Here is a 14,128-nt window from a genome sequence, read left to right as displayed (position 1 = left end):
TTAACAGGACTAGGCACCAGAGAAGTGAGTTAAGGCCACTCTTGCTATGGCTAAGGGGAACAAAGGGCCACTGCACATCGCAGAGACCAACTCCCCAGTGCTGTGTAGGCAAACTAGAAAAGCCCCATCCCAGGCATAACACATGTACTGCCTCCAGCCCTCAGCAGGACTGGGCACCAGCTGAGCTCTGCACTTCCATGTCATAGCTGGAACTTTCACAACTGTTAGCCTCCGTAATCTACAAGCAGTCAGAATTTCATGTGCCCTTTTCTTTTACTTAATCCTGTCTTTCACCCTTTTCAAACCACCTGACTGACTGTTAATTGCTGACCCATATTAACTTTGCCATGCGTGCCATTTAATTAACTTTGCCAGTTTCTCCACATTACTTGCATTTGATTAATTGCTCCATTGCTGACACTTGGTTAACTTGGCCTTTGTTTAATTCTTCACTTATTATCACTTGCACTGTTATGCCCAGAGGTAGATTGCAAACTCTTAACTAGGGTGTCTGCTCCAATACCTTTCCTCCACTAACAGCCTCAGAAGGAATTCCTCTGGGCCACATACCTAGAGCCCCAAGCAGGGGGGTGTGCTGTGCTGTGCTGGAGGCTGAGGTAAAGTGTCCCAAGCAAGGTGGCAATTCTGGGCTGCAGAACAATCTTTTGGCAGCTGTGGTGAAGCTGCCATTAGATCAGTCCCAAGGCCACTTTGGTCCTTGAAGCAACTCCGAATCTGAGAGATGCAAAGGTAGCAGAAAGCCTCCTTTCCACCTACCAAGGGCTGAGGTGCGGCACAGAATCTGCCTCCAGTTCTTTTATATGTCTTGCAAAATACTATGCACATGTAGGGTTAAACTGGAAAACAAGTAAGTGATGGTATTCATCCAAGCTCTGCCCACAAGCCCCTTCATGTCTCAAAGCATGTCTCCCATTCTTGGCCCAGGCTTCCTCTACCCTTGCCCCTCTCAATCTTATTTGCATGGTGTCCTCTCTAGCATTATTATGGTGAAAAGGAGAAAGTAGGGAAGAGAGAGGAATGGGAGGGAAAGAAAAAGCAATGGGGAAGAAGAGAAATTGGGGGTGGGGGCAGGAGGGGGATCTGGACCCCTACCCCAGGCTGGGAGGGGGAGGGACAGGGAAGGAGATCCCTGGAGCTACCTTATCCCATTACACCAAGGAAGGCAGTATTAACTTGGGGGTGGGGCAAGGGAAACCTTGTAGCTCCCTCCCTATTGTATAGAGCAGACTCAACTAGTTAGTCTTATCCCAGGGCTGAATTTGCTATGTGCAGATTACTGCAATTTAAATACGAACTATGGCCCTCACACTCCACAGGCAACAATTTGATTAGGTGAGCAAAAAGGGACGTATCTCCGGGCAATGCAAGCAGAAGCTGTATTAAGCTGGTCTCAGCTGGATGCCTCACTTTTTGCATATCTTACAGACTTTTCCAGCCATGCTGGTTAGGAGCCACTAGGGTTGATTGGATTTGTGTTACCCGTTAGGTTCTCAAATACACATGCATATCATATACATTTTAAGATATCTACTGATGTCTTACATACCACTGTGAGTTTACAGAACACACTCCAAAGACTCTAGCATGTCTGCGTCTGGGCTTCCACAAAGGACTTTGTGTTGCTTTTATCTTTTTTTAAAGCTGTCATTAGAAATAAGTAAATTATAAAAGGAAATCTGTTCAACCCCCTCCGTGCCAAATGAATGCTCTGTGCACATTCAGAATAGCAACACATGTGTGGCCCTGTTGTGCACCTATCAGCCTCATGTTCCAGTTTGCTAGTGTCAGTCGTGTACTCGCATGCCCTACACATGAAATTCCCCTTGACTTCAATGCACATGTGAATCCGAGGGCAGAATTTGCCCCTGTGTTAAGAATCATGGAGGCTTGAAGCAGGCTTCCAGGCTTCTGTGTCCATACTGCGCCAAATTCACTAGTGCTGGAGCCCCAAAGGGGCAGTGCGATCTTCCCTTGGGGTTACTGCCATAAGAACCCTCTCAAAGGGGCTGCTGGGCAGATGAGTGGAGTTACCCCAATGATGCCAATTTTGGAGCTTCATTGGCCTCCTATGGTCCTTGTAGACACAACCTCATTCCTGGCAAATTTTCCACTCTTGAAGCTCTCTGCCTAATATCAGCATAACCCTGCCCTGAGTGAACTTGGCCCATTGGTTGTGTTGTGCCTGTGACACATACTAACCAAATGTATGGGAAAAGAATTAATGGGTCAAATTTTGTTTCCCCAGTTGCATCCTCTTAAATCCAGAGTGACTTCAGTAGGGTCACTCTAGAGATTGTCACCTGAGATCACAATCTAGGCCAGGGTGCTGCCAGTGAGAACTTGGGCCAATGCCCAGAAACAGGCGGAATTCAGTGGGTAAAGGTCATGCTGGAAAGATTCCCTGTGATAGGCACATCTGGCAGGTTAGGATCAAGGTCGCATTAATTCTAAGCTGGCTCCGCTTGTGTTACTTTGTGTCATCGAGCCCTGCTACCGCTGCGCGGTATGCAGCTGAGTGAGAAGATACCTGGCATGCTCTGTGCTTCCCCCCAGTTAAACAAAAGGCCCCACCCAGGCAATTTCTTTGCAGTTTCTAGCTTAACGCGTTACCCAAGCGGACAAAGAAACAAGCTGACTTCAGAGCTCCCCACCCCCCAGGTGAATTTCCCAGAGTCCACGTGGCTGTAGGGAAAGAGATCTCACCGGCTCCCTCCCCATGAGCCCAGGAAGCCCGTAGTATACGTGCAGGCAGCTGCAGGAGCCACAGATCCCAGATCGCTGACCCGGGGGAGGCGCGGCTGGCATCTGAACGTGCTCAGGCAAACTGCCCGAGTCCAACTCCCTTCGGAGCTCATTGATGGCAGCAGCTGGTAACGCTCACACGGCGCTTTCCTGCGATACCCCCTCTGCCCGCCTGGCGAAGACCCGCAACTGCCCTCGAGCGGAATTGAACCCAGGCACAAGCGCTCCAGCTGCTGCCTAACAAGCCCGTCCTTGGCCTCCGAGCGGCTGCTTCCCCTTCTCTGATCGTCAGATCCACGTTTCCAAACCCTGGCCGGGATTAGCGGGACTCTGAAAACAGGCGGGGGTGGAAAAAACGTTATCTCTGAACCTGGTTTGTTTGCTTTCCCGAGCAGCTCTGTCTGAGCCACATGGAGGATTCTCTGGGACTTGTCAGGTCACCGTTCGAAGTTTAGTGTTAATATCTGTTCCGTCTTGAGGCATCCATCCCCTGGGAGAGGCTGGAGTGTCAGCTAAACCAATATTTAAAGCAGATCTAAGCACTTCCTTAGCAGGAAAGCTTTTCGGAGGGAGCGTTTTGGAGGCGAAGCTTAACCTGAAAGTAAACCACACCTTTCAACAAGGCGTCTGCCCTGATAATGGAGAGGAATACTCTACCGTATTTTAGTAATAACACATTGTTTGACTATGCAAAGGCACGATGGAATAAAACAAATCATTGCTGTATACAGGAGGAAAGTAACCCTGGCCCAATAAACGCCCGGGTTGGTGATTATTTACCATTCATTGATGATAACAAATAGGGAATAATTGACGCTGGTTACAAAGATGTGATCGTTGGTATTCCCCTTTTCACCAGTAGGGGGAGCCGAGGGTCTTCTCGAGGCCGGAAGATTCCTAGACATCAGCTCAGCGTTTAGCACCGATTAAATGCACCGCCCCCCACCATGTATCACTGCTCAACAGGAGGACGGAGCCTGTTAGCGATTTTACACAGGAACCGAGCCACTGAAGTCCTATCCAGCCCATTCATTTATTGGCGGGATGGGGGAGGGGTTTCTGCGCACACAGGCTTTCCTTGCTAGAGAAAATACCCTGCCTCTCTCCCGGAGGTTGCCTCAGCCACACTGCGTGTTTCATGGGAGGACGGATTCCTCTTGGACCAAGTCCCTGCAGTTCTCCAGCTTTTATTATTCCCTGTCTACCCAGAGAAATCCCCCCTCGCTTCCCAAACTCAGCAACATGCCGATGTGCTAAGCGAACAGCTGGATTTTCAAAGCAATTACTTCCAGCGATGACCTAGGTTTTTCCTTTTCGCTTGTATTGTATTGAAAGACGGTCCCACACCCTGTGACATTTAGAGAAATCTGGGCACGTTCTAATAGGATTGAGTAATAGCCACGGGCTTGAGGTTTGTAAATTTCACATTGCTTAAATCCCCTGGATTGTTGTGGGTATCTCCTAGCTAAGCCATTCCCCTAGGCTCGGAAACTCCCAGGAAGCCAAGTGAGGACTTAACCAAGAGAAAGGGAAAGTTCCTTAATTATTCTCCTTGGGTAACAAAAAATAATAATAATAATGCGCGGCTCTTTCATTTGCCCTGCAGTATGCTTCAGAGAAACGCCACTGACCCTTACGTTTGATTTTAAAGTTGTTTCAGATCTGCCAAGTCTTACTCATTTGGTAAGGAAACTCCCTCTTTTGGGAGGAAAAAGCAGTGTTTAAAACATCTCCCTCTTAGGACGGACTGTGCAACGTGTTTCAATGGGACATTTCAAATCTCTCATTCCTCCAAAAAATCTCCACGGCTCCCTCATTAAAATTGGCTCCGCTCTGATGTATGAAGGCTAGATAAATGATAGATAGATCAGAGTGAACGTGACAGGTGGGGTAATGAGAGAGCATGTCCTCACATCCTTCCTTACAATCCCTTTGTGTGCAGAAGTTTTAAACAAGAGCGGTTCAAAGGGGAAACGGACGAGATCACAACAAATGCTTCTATCTCTATGATTCTCCTTAGCAAAGGAGCTTTTTTTCCCGCCGTCTAAACTCCCTTAATTCCTTCCATGACGCTCGCTCACTCCCTTTCTAAAACAAAGGGGGAACCGAAGGACTAGGGAGAAAAGGCAGCGTCTTGTGTTCCCGGGGAGCAGAGAAGCTGGCTGCGGGTGTAACAGGGGGCGTTTTGCTCCACTAACCCTGTGATCCTTTCTCTCTCCCCCCCCCACCTTTTACCAAGAAAATGTGGCTTAGAGAACGCCTGCTTTCTGTCTTCTCTGGTGGGATGCTGTCTAAGAGGGCCCCCAGCCTGGGACTGCCCTGAGAGCAGCTTTCCAGGAACACCAAAAAATCACTCCGGGCGTAAGAAACTGACCATACACTGTTCCACAGTCAATTAAACCTGGTGGCTAGAAAGGCTCCCCAGCCAGGTCCATCCTTCTACGGTGGTGTTTTGTGTATTTAACACCCCTACAAATAGTTCCTCATTTCTCCCTTCGCTTAGCCTCCTGAGCCCCATTACAGATCAAGGTGCAGCTATACCTTGCTATCCATTCAACAACCAATACCAGAGAGTTATTTCACTGTCGCCACCCCCAAACTCCTCTATTTCCCAGATTTCTTTGTTCCAGTCTTTCCCCCAGTAAACGTTGTGGGTCACCAACAAAATCTTTTCCTTTTCTAATTGTCCTTAACAAAACTTACCCAGATTTTAAAAATTTACCAGATCTTCCGCCACCTTAGCTTTCCAGTTAAATGCTTTGTCTTTGAAGGTACTAACAGCAAACAATAGCTTTAAATATTACACGAGGTGTTTTCTAGCAGCCAAATGTAAAAAGTGCATAAAAAGAAGCATAGTTACCTTAAAAGGTAGTTTATTGCAGAGACTGCAAAAAATCACAACGTGGTGCTAGGGCTAGTCCAGAGTTCCCAGTGGCCGCATGAAAGAATAAATCCCCTGGTTAGTGCTGGAAGGAGATGCTGATTCCGGGGTCTCCAGCCCTCCCCACTGATGAGCACCTGATTCCAAGCTTCTGAGTCTGAACTGAGTTCTAGCAAAAGAAGGAGCAAGACAGCTTGCCTGCAAGTTCAAATGCGAGCTCTAACACCCATCATTACTATATCATTGTACCGTCAGAGCTGCAAGAGGAGGGGCCCAAGCTCTGTAAGAGGAGGGTGGACGCTCACACATGCTCTTGAAGAAGCCCGCAGCAAGAGCAAAGAGCTCAGAACTCGGTAACACAGGAAAGGGGGCAGGAGCAGCGAGCTCCCAGCGCTTGCTTCGCCAGGCACTCCTCAGTCCCTCCTGACAAAGTACCGGGGGAGGAGGGAGCTGCTTTCTCAGTTCAGCGCCCCACTTTGCACAGAGAAGTTGCTCCCAACCCCCGCACACGGTATGCTTCTGTAGAGTCAGCCCCGTACTTTGTGGGGAATATGCCTTACATGAACCCTAAGGAATCTGAGGGTAGCGGCAGATCATTCTGCCTGTCAAGGGAAAACTGGACGCGATCTCTTGCTGTTAGCACCACACAAACAAGTAGAACGCTGAATAAAATTGTCGCTCATACACCATCTTCCAGCCAGAAAGTGGCAGGCTAGGTTTTTTCCCTAGTGTGAAAGAAGCATTGTATCCCTAATTAAATAATTAACTGAAAGAGAACGAAGGAACTCTCTCCTATCGTGTCTTCCAACACCAGCTAAATGGGGGGAGTGATCGGAATTGTAATCACTTTAAAAAAAAATCTCAACGGAGGTTTGTAATAAAAGAATATATTGGTGGTTGTCTGTGTCGCATTCACAGGCAGTCGCAATCCACAGCACCGAGCCAGGGTTTCCCCCACCCCAGATTTACTCATCTCTCATCTCTTTTGAGATTAGATTAGGCATTTGCTGTCCACATCTCTTTAAAACGGCAGATGAAGTCACCTTTGCAGTGTAGTTGTAGTCGTGTTGGTCCCAGGATATCAGAGAGTTAAGGTGCACCCAGTCAAGGTAATTTTTTGGGGGGACAGCAATTTCTGTTGGTGGAAGGGACAAGCTTTGTAGCGTCACAGCGCTCTTTTTCAGGTCTGGAGAAGGTAACCAGAGTCAGAGTATGAAGCCATGGTCAGAAATATAAAACACTGTTTTATAGGGTCTCTCACTAGCTCCACCTTAGCAAAGGGTCTATTAGTGTTTCCATGGAAAACTTAAAATGTATATTCATGTTTATCACAGGCATTTACAAGGCACACATCAATGTACAATCTGGGTACACTATACCTAGCAAAGATCATACCTATCTGCAGAGTGCCAATTCCCCTGGGCACCATGGACCGGATCCTGCTCACATTCATAGGGGGGTGTAAATCCAGAGTGAGTTAACTTGAGACAAGAAAAGGAGTACTTGTGGCACCTTAGAGACTAACCAATTTATTTGAGCATAAGCATCCGATGAAGTGAGCTGTAGCTCAGGAAAGCTTATGCTCAAATAAATTGGTTAGTCTTTAAGATGCCACAAGTACTCCTTTTCTTTTTGGGGATACAGACTAACACCGCTGTTTACTCTGAAACTTAACTTGAGACAGTGAAGGTATTCTGGATTTACACTGATTTAAATGTGATCACAGTCTAGGCCCATGACTTCAAAAAGAAAAAGATCAAGAGTGCACATTGACAGTGTACTAGATGAGTGTTTCTCAGCCAGGGATACCATAGAACTGGGTACATCAACTCATCTAGATATTTGCCTAGTTTTACAACAGGCTACATAAAAAGCACTAGCGGAAGTCAGTACAAACTAAAATTTCACACAGACAATTAATTGTTTATACTGCTCTATATGCTATACACTGAAATGTAAGCACAATATTTATACTCCAATTGATTTATAATTATATAATAAAAATGATAACATGAGCAATTTTTGTGACAGTGTGCTGGGACACTTTTGTATATTTGTCTGATTTTGTAAGCAAGAAGTTTTTTAATGAGGTGAAACTTGGGGGGTACACAAGACAAATCAGATACCTTAAGGAGGTACAGTAGTTTGGAAAGATTGAGAACCACTGTACTAAGCAGTAGCCCCTGAAACAGCACTCATAGAAAAACCTGGAGAATAGGTGTGTCTATTATTACAATGGCCAGGTTCGGAGTTGAGCAAATTCCTGGCAATGAATGCTATGAAAATGTGGATGGATTTCATGCAAAGCTTTCACGATTATTGTTTCGACTAATGCACCCCCTTGAGTTTCTTTTCAGTTCGGTATTTAAGAACCCCAAAACACACTGACAAACTAGGCCATAACTCGGGAGTATTTGGCACTTTAAGGGTCATGGCTACCTGAAACTGTCCAGTCTTCTCAGGTGTACCCAAAAATTGCCACTGGTTCATGAAAAGTTTTCACAGAGTTTAGCAAAAGTCGAGAGGAACCTGAAGCATCAACTGTGTAGCAGTATCAGCGTTTCTTAACAAAATGGCTTAGGGTTTTATAAATTCTGACTGCTGTTAGTTACAGAGAGTTTTAAAGTCTGTTTAATACTATTGTATGTAAGAACAGATGGTATGTGTTTAAAAATGCCCTATGCCTATGTTTACACCATTTCTGTGTATTGTGTAAAATAATAAAGGGTTTACTCTTACTGAGCACACCCATCGGCATTAAAATTAACGAGAATGCTGGTCTGGGGAAAAGAAGAGACCCGCAAAGTGTCTAGTTTTTAAATCCTTAAAGCTACTGCGGTGTAAGAGTTGTCACAGAGGTTCTAATATGTATGTCGATACTCAAAGTAAGCAAGGCGTTCGAATGTGTATCTTACAGACTTAAAAAGGCAAAGAAATTCACGCTCAAGCGTTACACCTGGTCCAGTTTAAACCAGCAGAAATCAGGACAATCAGCGTTAGTACTAAAACTCTTATCTTCATTTCGCCTCGTTTATGCTTAAATACTGCAGCCGTAGAGACTACCCTTATGATAGACAGTCGCCCTCTATACTGAGGCTGCATCAGCTGCAATGCTTCAGCACAATGTACTGATTAAAGGAAAACCTTTCACCTTTCACTCTGAATTCCCTTGGTTATGTTGATTTAAAGTCCCACTCCCTACATCTCTCCACCCCCACCTCCCTTTGGATTCTTGCCTGTAGATCAAACACTTACATGACATATGGGTAAAATATTTGCCAAGAGAAACCCAGTTCTCACGATGGGAATTTACTGTTCCCTTCTTTTGTTTCAGATTCATTAGTTCACAAGATGCCAACAATGCTCAGTTCCCTTTTCTGCAGCACCTCCATCGCAGCCTGAGGATGAATGAAACTATTTTCCTAGTGCCCCTTAACGTTTTGCTAAGCTTTTTATTCGCGTATGCCACAGGAAAATCACTTTCCACTAGGAAGAACGAGGACAAGAGGGAAGTAGTTAAATGGTACTCATTATCTTTACAATTCTGTTCGTAGCCAATCCCCCCGGGCAATTCAAATATTAACCATGGAGCTAAATTGGGTTATAAATGATCGAATATTATCGAGGTCAGACCACTCTTTATAGTCTAAACTTTTTCTCACCTGCCTGTTTTCGATAGATCTTTACACTGTTGTCTATATTTGTTATACTGTCCTTCCCTGTCCCTAGGGAAGTAGCGCAGGTCTGGGGGGAATGACCGGGTCTGTCTTTTCATCGCCTCTGGACACCATTGCCAACTGAAGATTAAACAATTGCTCTTGGCTGTCAGAGGAACCGAACGGAAGAAACGCCCGGGCACGCCTGCTTTTCTTTTAACTCCTGGCCAGATCTACCCTTTCCAACTGTCCAAGAGCGATCCATTGGGCAGCATGAGGAATTACCCTACTGCAGCCTTTGGCTACGTTTATAGCAAAGGGGGGAAACACACGGAGGGGGAACCACAGCCATTAGGCGAGGCGGGGTCACCCACTACAGCCCAGAAGTAAACGCGCTCTCTGCTTCCCCGCCCATCGCTCCCAGGTCTGAGCTGGCCCGGCGAGGAAATGACCGGGGCAGCTGGAAAGCACGCCATGGCCATGCCCGCCCCACCAGCCTCCCGGGGTGCCCGCGCACTTTGAAGGGACGTCTCGCGAGCGGGGAATCCTTTATGCAAACGGCAGCGCCCCACGTGGGGACTGGGACGCTCAAGCGCTTCATTCATAGTGCCGAAGAAAGCACAGCGCGTGGAGCCGCCCCCTCCCCCCTCCCCCTGCCTGGCCCCGGGAATACACTGAGCGGGGCGCCGGGGGCCTCCCGCGCCAGCTCGCTCGCTACACCGGGGGGAAAGGGGGGCTAAAGCGGCAGGATCCTCCCCCTGGAGGCGACGGGGCTCACGCAGCCCTCACTCCCTGCATTAGTTACTTACCGAGAGCTAGACCCCAGGAGTTTGCCCCTGCTGGTGGGGGGAGAAGGGGCTCATTAGACCCTAAGACCTTCCCTTTCCCTGCACGGGCCCTGTAGGAGCAGAGGGGGGCTCGGACTCCTGGGTCCCATCCCCCCCTCCCAGCAGACTAGGGGTGAAGGAGCGGGGTTACTTTTCAGCTCCGTCCATACAAACGTTTCAGCCCTGGCGAGGAGAGTGGCCAGAAAAGCCCCTCTGAAGAACCCGCTCCGTTCCGGTGAGACCCTACTGTAAACACAGGCTCTTTGCTGTGGGCCCCCCCCCAATCACACCAGAGAGCACTAAATGCTAAGTGGGGCTCAGCGCTCTGCACGGAGATCGAGGTGCCTGGGACCAGCCCATCCCTGGCGCGGCCACTGGGACGGCAGATTCAATCCCACCCAACAAGGGAGCCGATTTTCTCTAGAAGGGGATTCCTGGAGCTTTCTGGCGCAGCGGCGCTTGCCGGGGAGCTCGACCAGTCAGAGACGAGAACGTTTCGCTCCTTCCCCCTTTTTACGAAGCCAACACTTGCAGGCGAACTGCACCGCTTCCCCTCACCCACAGGGAGGCTTCCCACTTGCCAGGGCTGGCCCCGCTTCTCAGGGAGAACTGAAGCGCTCAGGAGTCGGAGCCGGACCCAGACAGAATCCACCCAGAGCCTCCTGAAGTTGCTAAATCAGAACCCGGGCCCTAGCCTCGGTACGGGGCCCTGTTAATTGAAGTTTCCCTCTGAACACGAGGAAGCAGCAGAGATCTTAAAACAGAGCGCTACAAAGGCACATCAGAGGGGCATGAGGTTGCACCAGTGGCCTTTTGCTAGCTATGTATTCAATTAAGGCACAGTAGGACTGGGGGGAGAGATTCCCTAATGAAAGGTAATTGCTGCACTGATTACAATAGGAGATTTGACTTTCTGCAGGTTGAGGGAGGGGGATTACAACACAAATCAAATGAACGAGGCATTTATATACACAGAACCTAATTTATCCAGGGAACAATGTAAATGCAACAGGCATCACTCCAGTTTTCATCTCAGTAGCAACAGGTCTCACAATTATATAGTGAATATTGATAACAGAGAGAGCTTCAGAATCTAGTATAGAAGATCGGAATGGCGGCTTTTAAAAGCAGAACTCTCCCACAAGAGGGTTTGGTGTGCTTTAAATTAACACCATCGACGTGTATTATCCTTAATTGCTAGTAATAAAATATCTTGACTGTGACAGAGCATTCTGTAAATAATATACCCTGATTTTAAAAAAATCAATTAAATATTATAAAGAGGGCTTCTGCCTCTTTGCACCTGCCGCTGTCTTTTCAGCAAGGGAGAAGAAAGTGGCTGTAGGGAAATAGTGAAATTGACTATCCAGCGAACGCTATTGAATGCACAAAGAAAGTTTATATCTATCAAGTGTCTCAACTTTCAGTTCCAGTAATTGTAGGTATTATTTACAACTACAGTAGATAGCACATTTTAAACCCGAAATGAGAGTTTGGAGCTGATGTGTCCCTTTAAATTTAAACTGGGACAAAGGGGCTCAGAAGAGTAATATAAGTACCATAGCTTACTCCTGTTTCTTGTTTGCACAGTATACTTCAATCATTCGGTGAAACTTAGGGGGTGGGAGAGGAAGTGATCCACAATTTCGTAAGTCCAAGACGAAAAGAAAACAGAAGAAGGAAACTGATTTACTCTAGAGACCCTCAGGGTTTCTGAGACTGGTGAGCAGTAATGGGAAAGGTGAGGAGTTAGTCTGAATAGAAAAACAAACCTCCTCTACAATCTTTTGGTATTTTAATCCTGCTTTTATTTAGCGGAGTTTTTTTTTTTTTTCTTTGGGGCTTAGTTTTCTGCAACTCAATCAAAAGTCAGCTGAAGAAGGTGACATTTCCCTCACTACGAAACTCTCATTAAACATTCTATATAAATTAGAATGTGAATGTTTTAGATCTCAACTTCTGATTCATTCTGAATATCAATGATTTTGTTTGTCCTTCTTGCTGTAAATACTTTAGGAAGATTATAACTGGTCATAGTGAAAGCTACAAATTAGGCTGCTAAATGTTTCCCATTAAAAATCACTGTTTTCAGACGTTCACATGATTTTTGTGACAAATGTTCAGGAAAAGGTCTATACTTTTTCTCAGCCCAAAAGTGACATAAAAGAAGAGTTTGAGAAAAATTCTATTCAGAATTTTGCAGTTATGGGATAGTGAAAAATATTTTTTCTCATTCTAAAAATACTTTAACCACAATTTTTATATCACTGGTTAAAAATGGTAGTCATTTGAACAGGAAGCCATCTATAAATGACCCTTTGTGAGCAATGTTTATTTTGAAATTAGTTTTGATTGAACAAAGTTGTGATCATGTGAAAATACCAAACTGAACATGTGCAGAGAAAATATCACTGTGTTTAAATAGGACACTATTAATGTGAAATATAATGAACGAAAGGAAAAATATTAAAAGTAGTTTACTATACTAGATATTGTCCCTGCCAATTTCTATGGTTTTACAACCACATTTTCCTGTTTTAAAAATGCATTTTTTCTATGTTGTTGGGCATGAAAGACACACAAATCAGGTTTCAGAGTAACAGCCATGTTAGTCTGTATTCGCGAAAAGAGAAGGAGTACTTGTGGCACCTTAGAGACTAACCAATTTATTTGAGCATAAGCTTTCGTGAGCTACAGCTCACTTCATCGGATGCATACTGTGGAAAGTACAGAAGATCTTTTTATACAAATCAGGGAAAGGGGACAGTAAAAATGACTATATAGAAAACAGGGTCAAATGCACAATGCAGGATGCAAAGTCTATTGAAGTCAACGGGCATCTTTCTGTAGATTGAGATAGGCTTTGGATCCCATGACCAAAGTAAACAAACTGGAAAAAGAGAGAAAATACTATGTTCTCAAATCTCTTTTAGGTTGAGTAGTCTTACATTTTGCTTGTAACATTAATAGGTAAAAAATACTCCAGAAAGAAGTGTAATTTTTACGGTTATGTCCTTTTAAAAAATGTGTATGTCCTGATAAATGCATTGTACATGTCTATGCAACTCAGAAAGCACTCACAATTAATTTATTTTATTCATTTAATTGTATCTTGCCCATTAAAGGTTTGGCTTCTGGAGCAAAAGTCTTGCTTACCCTACTCACAAGCAGGCACAGCGAAATCAGGACTACTCCCTTGAGTAAATTTGGATTTGGCCCATAAACTGAAACTCTGCATGCTTAGCCACCACCTGAATGGATATTTTCCTGGAAAGTTTCTAGGTAATATTTTTGGCAATCCTTGAATTACTTGAGCAGATGGGCATGCATTTTTAATGTTTAACTCAAACATGGGTGAAGTGTCATGCTTCAGGCTTGGCACCTGGCTATATCTTAGTGCAGGGGTAGACAAACTATGGCCCGGACCAGTCGGGAGCCAGACCACACAGTTCGGCCCTGCTCTGGTCAGGCTGTGTCGGGGGGGCCGCACCACGGCCCTGCTCTGGTTCCTACGTGCTCCAATGGGAGCTGCAGGGGTGGTGCCTGCGGATGGGGCAGCATTGAGACCCACCTGGCCATGCCTCCACTTAGGAGCTGGAGCAGGGACATGCCACTGCTTCCTGGAGCCACTTGAGGTAAGCGTTGCTTGGAGCCTGCACCCCCGAGCCTCTCCCCATGCCTCAACCCCCTGCCCCAGCCCTGATCTCCCTCCCGCCCTCCGAACCCCTCCGTCCCAGCCCAGAGCACCCTCCTATACCCCAAACTCCTCATCCCCAGTCCCACTCCAGAGCCCGCACCCCCTCCCGCATGCCAACCCCAACTTTGTGAGCATTCCTGGCCCACCATGCAATACAATTTCTATTCCCCGATGTGGCCCTTGGGCCAAAAAGTTTGCCCACCCCTGCCTTAGTGAGAAGTAGCTGCTGCTGTAAATTTGGAAGAACTGAAAGAAAAACAATTAGCAACCGATAATCACTTTGTTGTATTTCCCCTTGTTTTTT

At 46.2% G+C, this 14,128-nt stretch overlaps 1 protein-coding gene across 5 annotated transcripts in view; it reads right to left on the bottom strand.

Annotated features, from left to right (window-relative positions):
* VCAN (versican) overlaps nucleotides 1-5,838 on the bottom strand; it is a 135,845-nt gene extending 130,007 nt beyond the window's left edge. For all 5 annotated transcript variants that reach the window (XM_073344417.1, XM_073344418.1, XM_073344419.1 and 2 more), the window contains exon 1: nucleotides 5,624-5,838. The gene's annotated coding sequence lies outside the window, so the exon portion shown is untranslated. The remainder of the gene's footprint in view (nucleotides 1-5,623) is intronic.
* Between the last annotated feature and the right edge of the window lie 8,290 nt (nucleotides 5,839-14,128).

Source organism: Lepidochelys kempii, chromosome 5 (assembly GCF_965140265.1).
Source record: "Lepidochelys kempii isolate rLepKem1 chromosome 5, rLepKem1.hap2, whole genome shotgun sequence".
NCBI classification, from domain to species: Eukaryota; Metazoa; Chordata; order Testudines; family Cheloniidae; genus Lepidochelys; species Lepidochelys kempii.
The sequence above is the reverse complement of the archived record's forward strand: the minus strand, read 5'-3'. Positions and strand labels throughout refer to the sequence as shown.